Genomic DNA, 9,281 nt, shown 5'->3' with positions numbered 1-9,281 from the left:
TTGGTGCTCAGACGTTGGTCAGTCTCCCTCTGATCTGCTGAACCAGAGCTCACAGGGGTCAGTACCTCACTGTGTGCCACCCACTGGTACAGCACAAAGTCCCACCTCATCATCAAGGCTCCCCAGCTCTCAACTTCAAACCTCTTAGCCCAAATTCTGACCTCTGCTGGGTCCGCATCAATTTTCAATCAGCCCAATTCATCTGTCTCTGCCACAGCCACTTCTGGCATTAAGCAAGAAGATAAATCTGGCTTGATGCACTTCTTTCCTGGGCTGCTACAGAAACAAACAGCAGCACAACCTGAGACTCACTCCAGGACACCAGGATTTACTTTCACAGAGCAGCAGCATCATTCATCTGAAACACCACAAAACCCTGCACAGTTTACACCAGAGGGTAAACTGCAGCTATCTATTCCTGGCTAGAAAGAAAACAGAGCATTGCTATTACTTTATCTTCTTCTGTCAAGAAGCAAATAAATGCAGATTGAATTATAAACCTGGGCTGTTGGAAGCAACGTGCAAATACCTGAAGGAGACTCCAGCAAAGAAAATAAATAGGTGTGCCCTTTTCTCAGCTGCATGCATTTTGGTCTAGCAAGCATTGGCACAGTCATTCCTTTGGGATACAACACTATTGCAGCTTCCAGCACCAATGTATTCATCCTCTCCAGACCAACAGCTTCCAATTGCTTGAGCAGACACGACTGCATTTTGAACAAGTTCCAAACTTTCTTGAGCTGTGGGGTCAATCCTAAATGAGCCACTCAGCCATGCAGTATTAGAGGTCTCTTCACAAAGCAGAAAAGCCCAGATTCTCTTGACTGGAACACCAAAAATCAGTTCTGCTCAGCTCACTGCCAATAGCAATTGACTGCTGGATGTGTAAGAAGCATTGCTGCCTACCCTTATAGCAGGAAGGGTGCGTGTGCCTACCTGTTCTTCACCTAAAGTACCAGGGAAGACATCTCACCTTCCTGAAAGGTGCAATCAGTTACGCTGAAATTAGTTAGCATTTCACATAGGCAATCTCCCCCAGCCATCAAGCCTCATAAAATGCCCACTTTCTAAATGAAAAATACGCAAATATCCAAAATTGCAAATCTCGTTTCACACCACATCTTCTGGTGGGGGGGAATGGAGGCACAAAGGGCTCAGAACTGTGAGGAGAGACAAGAAGTAGAAATCACATAGAGAATGGTTTCGTTACTCACATTTGCACAGAAAAAAAAAAAAACTTCAACAGCTTCAGGAGATTTCTCATTAGCACAAAAGGAAAAGATCTGCAAGTTTAAATCAAAAAGTGTGCTTTGTTCCTCTACACAAACAAGCAGTTTTCTTCTTCAAGCCACCACTTGTCTCACAAAATGGCAGGAATGACACAGATGGTTCAGAGTAGAGCTCCCTCCCATCCACTTCCCTCTTTTTTTCCCTTATTATTATACAGATAATTCTACCTAAATGCCTGAAGATTAATACGTTAATATTCCCCCTTAAGAGCCACAAAGCTGGGCCACAGCTTTCTTACATGAATGCATGCATATATTTATACACACACTATTAAAACAAAAACCCAAACTCCGCAAATCCCTCCTAATGATCCCAGTAAACACCATCCGTAATTCACATCAGCTTATGGGTGGCTGCAATGCCCCCATTATACCCGAATCCCAAACACCTGTTAACACAGGGCAGAACATCACAAGGCACTAATGCTCCTCAGGACAGAGCTGCAGATGCTCTCAGAGGTGCTGCATTGATACAGGGGCTATTTTCTTATTATTAGTGCTGAAGGAGAAGCTATGAGGTCCACAAGGGACCACAAAATTCGTGCAGGCATCACTGTGGTCACAGTGCCAACACATGCATAACATTCAGCCATCCTTTGTGGATAAATGAAAGATTCTCCTCTTCTGGGAGGAAACAACAACAGTGAAACAGCAGCGTAAAATTGCACCACTGCTTTATCTTGCATGCTGTTTTGCATGCTCAGCTTTATCCCTACCAAACTAACAAAATTAAATGGTGAATTTACAAAGGCAGTAAACTTCCGAGAGAGAGAGAGAGAAATTAAACGGTTGTAACATAGAATAACAGAAAGATCTCCAGGCAAATTTAGATTAAGACGCAGCACTGCTTTCTCACACAGCCTCCTATGGCCCCAATGAAAGCCACCAATGGATTGGGGCAGCATAGAGCAAAGCAGGGAAATGCAGAGAGGAAGAAAGTGAGGGATGAACCCCAGCTCTAGAGAAATCAATAGCAAAAACACTTCTGGATTTTCTACAGATTTTCAACTCAGAACACACTGTACCATGCCAGAGCACTTTTCCCCACCACTGTGCCCATGACAAAGGTGAGCAGAAAGCACTGCCATTACAGGGTGAGCCAAAGCAGCTGGGTCAGAACAGACCAACCCTTCCCTTGCTTCACTCTCACGTGGCTTCCCATTTTCTCTGGCATGCAGGTAGCTATGAAACAGTCCAGTTCTGCTCCTGGACATCATCACAGGGCTTCCAAAATTTCATAAAGCCTGCTTCATCACCAGATGTGAATCTGTCTGGGCCTTCTTAAATAGCTGCATTCTGAGAGACTTCAGGCATCATTTGTTAAATTACATAATTGCATCACAATTAACAGAAATTTTATTCTGGTGAGGCAATGCTCAAAACCTTGTTTTTGTTTGCACTGCCCATAGCAAGAGGGGGCTGGGAAGGCTAAAGGCCCTTTTAATCCCACTGCCCACAACCCTTCAATTCCCACAGCGCCCAGCAGCAAGGACAGCCCTTGCTGCCTTCCATCTCCAGAGGTAGATTACCATCACTGCAGATTCGGTATCAGAAAGTCAGAAAGGAGATCCAAAACCACCCTGAAAAGCTGATGTCACCTTCTGAAGTTTTCACTACTGCAATATTAAATAGAGTCAGGGAAGTGTATGGGGGGGATTGGATAACAGATATATTTTGATCATTGCTAAGACAATAAAAGCGTAATCACCGATGTCGACCTGGTGCTACTGCTTTGTTAGCTCAGTGAATCAAACCCAACTTCAGAAAAACAAAGGCAGAGTAATAGGACCAGAACTTAGCTACCCACCAACCTACTGCTGAAATTGACCAGAGGAAGCACTGCAAATGTGGAGAGAGCTCGCCAAAGAGAGAAAAGAATGTGCACACAGTAACAAAAGCAGGGTTGGCTGCAGCCACTGTGGGCTAATGCAGTGCCTACCAGCAGCACAGAAAGTGTTCTGGAAAAGCAGTACAGGAAGATCCTACTATTTCACGATAAAGAAGGCAAAATTGTTCTGTTTGCACATTGGGGTCTGAAAGAACTGCTTGGCTTCTCCCTGAGAAAGTTTCAAGGGCCCCAGTCCTCCGTGATCTCTTGTTTAAGAGAAGAATCACAGTAAGCAGTTCCTGCCAGCAAGCATCAGGGTTTTAACAGCCAGACAACTGCAGCCAAATGTTAGTATAGGATCAGCCAGTGGAACAAAACAAACAACAAAACAAACACTGCTGGTAAGTTGGGATAGGATCAGGAGATGCTGAACATCAGACTAACCAATGGATCAGGTGTGAATCCCAACAGCACAGCTCACTTTCAGCTCTGGTGTGGTCAGACCAGAATAATAAGAGATTTGACCTTGTTCGAGTCATGCTTGTGTGTTTGTCCCAGCAGATCTTTTTCCGTTTTGTTTTTTTCCTAATAAAACTGTGTCTGCTGTTCATAAAACAAACAGGCATGTCAGTTTCCCAGTGGGTGCAGCCTCGTTAATTTTATATTCCTTCACTTAAAACAGAGGAATGTTTTCTGACCCTATGAATAGCAACCCTCCCCCAAAGCAATTACTGATCTGTTGACAAACCTGGGGGGATCAATTCAGCTTGGACTTCCTAAAAATACTGCAAATTTGCATAGGAAACAGCAGCAAAAAGAATAAATGACGCAGCTCCAAAACCAGCCCTGAGGAAGCTCTTCAGAATGAGTTACTTATAGGAGGACAAGCAAGATAGGACTAATAAACACCTCCATTCAACTCCTAGTAGAAGGAGGTGAGTAGCATGGTGCTCAGTGTTCAAACCAGGGTTTATTCAGCAGATGAGTTAATGATGGGTAAAGCAAATATGAGCAAAGTACACCTGGGGTGTAACAGCAGAGCTGTAGCTCTGTTGCAGAGGTGAATAAATAGTTTCTTGGAGTAAATAAAAGGCATCACCACTGTAAGAAAGACTGCAGCACTGCCATTCTAGAATGCTGCTGTCAACCATCCAGCTGCAATAAAGGCTTGCGTGTTCCTGTAGGTAAGCTTTACTTTATCTCCAAAACAGGAGTGGAAGACCCACACACAGTTAATCTGACAATAAATACAGGGAAAATGTGGTCACTTAATGCCAGGCTGCAGAGAGTAGAGATCCAAGAGGGCAACTGCTGCAGCTGATGTTCCCCCACTTCTTTACATGCATGTGCATAAGATGCTGTAACAGCGCAGTTTGAAGCCCAGTAAATACAACTACGACAGGGTATCAGATTCAAAAGCATGCAACAAATCACAGAGGAACAAAGGACAGGAGTCTAGAAAGCCCAAGCTTCTATTTCTGTAGGATGCAGAGAGTAAAACGCAGTACAGAGCAAGCCTTAACTTCAAGTGCTCCTCCCAGCACCAGAGCTGGTTTGGAAAGAACGTTCTAGGTTTTACAAGGGGAAAAAAAGGCTGCTATGAGAACAGCAGCATCAGCTGCTGCCAAAATAGTTCAGCTTTATTAGAAATCCCCCCACAGTGCATCCTTCTCATATTCTTTCACTTCAGTTCTTAATTAGTACAATCATCACTCATCTTGGGGTAAGTACTGGAATGCCATGAGACAGTTACAGACTTGCACACTCCAAGAAGTGTGGCACCTGTCACTTTCCCTTCAGGAAAGCATGAAGCCTATTGCATCCTCTTGAAATCCAGGCTGAACCTGCAACACAGGAGCAGAAGCAATGCCTTTCAAACCCTGCCAAGGCCCTGCAAACAGGTCTCTGCTCAAGAAATTGGGCTGTGTCAGAAGTCTCCAAGGCCAAAGTAGCAGCAGCACAAGTGTCAAAGCCTAGGAAAAAAAAATACTGCAGTGAGCGCCAGCAGCAGAATATAGAGTGAAAAGACATTTGGAAGGAAAAAAACCCTAGCCTTTCAAAAACATCAGGCTGGTAATCTATCAAAGGCTGCAGAGTGTTATATTAAGGGACCTCGTATGACCCATCAGAGGCACTCAGCGAGTTTGCAGCTCTTCATTGTGAAGTACTGAAAAAATCTGATGATTCTAATGGAATCCTCAGATTCAGATATTAAAGTGATGAATGGCTTCTAACAGGACAGACAAAGCCACTGTGCCTGTTCAGCCAGGAGCAGAAATTTCACACTAGTGATACCTCACTAGGAATTCAACTGAAAGACAAAAACATTAAGTATTAAATAGACAGCGTAGTTACCCGAGTGCAGAGACAGAACGTGCTACAGCCCTGCAGGCAGCACAAAGTTTGCTGAGGATGGTCACAGTACCACCACAATGCACCTGTGTGCCCAACTGTTCCTTCACACATAAAATCCATCAATTCTAAGTGCTGCATATTTAATATGCTCTTCCAGAGTGTTCAGAAGAGAATCTAGCCTTCTAGGACACATGTACTGGCAGGTGGATGTGGCTCAACGTGGAGTTCCATGCAAACCAGTTGGTCCATATCAGACCATTTGGGAGACATTTGTCTCCAATCACAGGTTCAGACTGCTCTTGCTGTAAGAAAACAGTTACCAAGGCAGAGCATGAGCTCTAGCAACTTTTGCTACTGTTAGCTTCTTCCTGCATTTGTGCGCTATTGTACTACTTGCCTCAGACCAGGAGAAACAGACATTTATGCCTCATTATATCCATCTCCAGAAGTACTGCCATTAGCCTCTTTAAACGAGTCAAAACAACAACATGATCTTGGTTTCAGGGTCCTTTCAGTCTTATTTTCCCAGTCAGACATGGTTGGGTGCCTATTTATCCCTGGAAGTTACATACAGCCTATATTGTGCAACTACAGTTGGAGCTGAAGAGATGCCCTGCAGCAGAAGTGTTCTCTAAGAGCAGGAAAATAATGCTAGTTTTACATACAATACTGATATACCCTCCAGAATAATGATTCTGAAATAGTTCAGAACCATTATTTCTGATAAGCTTAAATGCCTCAATAGCTACTTCATCTTTTCTGCTGTTACTTCCCATAGAGGTGCCACAACTTTACCTATAAAGAAAAAAGTATTTGAAGATCTTAAGATGCGTGCAGATGTGCAGAACTTCCTTTCTTCCAAGTGTTGAAAAATCAGCCCTCCTCTCCTTTGCAATGACATCGACCAGCTTTTGCCATTGCCTTTCTGAATCTCAACTACATTACTAAGGAGAATATAGCAGTTTCTGGGGCTATATCCCATCTGGCTATAATGAACAGAAGAGATTAAACTTCACTTGCCTTAGCTTTACAGTTATTGTTAAAATAACCTATTCTTTTCAACTACAGGTACATGGCACATAATAGCATCTCTTCTGTTCTGCCTCATTCAGGAGATAGCACTGCTAAGTGCATCTACTCTTTTTTCCCCCTGAAAGATCCAGTGTTTCAAAAGGAAATATAAACACAGAACACAGCTCTAAGTGGAAGCACATTTAATAAAGGAACTGGTTGCCTGGTGTACTCTCCCACATTAATGACACAAGGCAGGACAGCAAACATGTTCTTGGGATGCTGAGGTACTCTTTAAATATTAAGAGGAAGTTTTAAGGACCATCCTGTTGTGCTAGCCAAGGTGTGCACCTAACCATTCATCCATTTAAAACACGCTATTATAGCCTGATAGTTTCTTCCCCACCAAAAAGGTTTCCTACTTGTGTAAAGGACTTCTGCCTTGAAGTGCAGAACGACAGCCTGGAGTTGCACAGCTCCTGCTCCACAACATGGCCATAAACCCTCCACAAGCAGCAGCTGTAGCACAGGGTCCTATAACACTGTCATAGACCTCTTTTAGTGCTGAGCTCCTCAACTTCAAGACCTCCTTCTGCCTCAGCAAGAGCCAAACAGATCTGCACAACATCAGTTTCAGTCACTGTCTGCACAAGATTCATACAGCAGCCTAATCAAAAAAAAAAAGCTGTACAGATTCAGCAAGCATCAAAATAGTCCCAAAGTCAGTACTATGTGAACTTCTGATCCATAGAACTGATGTATTTTAAGAAGTTTCTTCCATCTGTGCTCCTCCAAATAACTGAGCATGTTATCAAGAACATCTGTCACAGACTGAAGTGCTCTGCACAGCCCTTGAGATACAAGCAGATAAACTGACTTGAAGTATTTTGGATATACATTCGGGCCTTGTGCTGCATGCTAAATCTGCAAGGTGCCAATACATCCCCTCATTCACTCCCTCTTGATACTTGATTACCCCTCTTTTCCCACAGCTCCAGTTGCACACTTGCACAGAACTACTGCATGAAGTACTTCATGAAATTATGATCAGCAGGCAACTATTTATTTATAGACCAGACATGTGCTCATAGCTTGAGTTAACCATCTTTGCTTCCTATTTGTTGTTCCTGACAATCAAAGCTTGGGTTGTGAACTAGCCCTGTTTAAATTCCTGATTAGCCTAGCGTGAAATTGTTTCCCAGGTAGTGATTAATTCTGCTGCAACATTTCCCCTTCATTGGGCAACGTGCTCTTTGGGAAGCCCATGCTAAACCATAGCTTCCCTATTATCAGCAGTGTCATTAGTTGTGTCAAACACGAGGCCTTGAGCATCTCCCATCAGTTTTGGCACCTCTCACTAGTTCCTGTGTGGTCTTGAGGTCGGTTGGCTTATCCCAAACAAAATGGGCAGACTGGCATACAACATGACAATGACTGCTAGCTCACCATTAGGAAGAAAACATTATATTGCAAAAGCTTGTTTTATACCTACAGGGATTCAAATCTAATTGGATCAGAAGTGACCGGTAGGGGAAAAAAAACTGCAGAACCAAAATCCCTTTTTTCCCCTCTGGATTTTTATATATCATTCACATTTGAAAGATGGGTATTGAAATGCCACCTAAACCACCTTGTGTTTTGGATGGCCAGTTTTCCTTTAGAAATCCACAGTATAACAAAACATTCTGCAAAAAGATGGCTTTCATTTTCATTTTCTCCTTTTCCCATCCCTCCAAATTCAGCAGAAAATACCATTCCAAAGCCAGCTCCGACCAATTTGTATTCAGAATGGCTATTGCTTTAATTATTGTTTGCACGTGAAATTTCCAAGAGCAGCCCTCTTAGGGGACATCTGCAGCTTGCCAGCTGAGCAGCTGGCTGAGAGATGGTTCATGGGTTCTCTCCCTCTTCCTCAGTACCAGATCCCATCTGATGCTCAAGCAAAACCTGAAATACAGGCCTGAAGTTGCCACCTAGAATAATGTGGGCACGTCTATCCCACACCATGAAGAGTTCTGATAGTCCCTGGAAGCTAGAAGACATGCAAGGAGCATGACATTGTGCAGATACAGCCCAAGCCTCAGTAGCAGAACAACAGTAAGGATACTTCATCTAGCTGTGGCCTGAATAACATCAGTTAGCTCATTTAGCAGCAGTTGAAGCCCTTTGCTTTACATTCACTGCTCTGTGCAATGGTGACAGTGTCAACAAAAGCCTGCCACCTCACCTCCCAGCTTTAGGTTCCCTTCTCATTCAAGAGGACAACACCACAAGCATGATCTTTAAGGTCTTTGATTCTATGATCAACATGAGTCATGCACTATTCTGGTCCTTTCTTTCAATTTAATTGGCCTTCACAAGTTGCAACAGATTTATAAAAGCTGTATTAGATCCTCCTATAGGCTTTTGACAGACATTTCATTGTCAAAACCATAAAGAAAGTTGATTTTTCCTTTAAATTAGATTTTGTGCCCCTGAAATAAGCCCACGCCAGATATACTTAAAGCTTTCCTATATGCCATTTGCAAGAAAATGCAACAAGGGCTTGATTTCCAAGTTGCTGCTGATAGACCTACAAACACAAGGTTATACTTTGGGAGCAGTAAGTCATCACTCCTTTAAAAAAATTAAGAATCCATACATGTGAAAAGCTCTCTGAAGAGGTTGCATAAGAATAGAGGTCATTAAGAGGGCAACTTTATAGCTAACATGATATACATTATTCTCATGTCACAGCACCAGAGCATATCACATTAATAAGTTATTACATCCCTAGGTTAGAAAACCTATCATCCCCC

This window comes from Meleagris gallopavo, chromosome 26 (assembly GCF_905368555.1).
Source record: "Meleagris gallopavo chromosome 26, MGAL_WU_HG_1.1, whole genome shotgun sequence".
Lineage (NCBI taxonomy): Eukaryota > Metazoa > Chordata > Aves > Galliformes > Phasianidae > Meleagris > Meleagris gallopavo.
Note: the sequence above shows the minus strand (reverse complement) of the source record.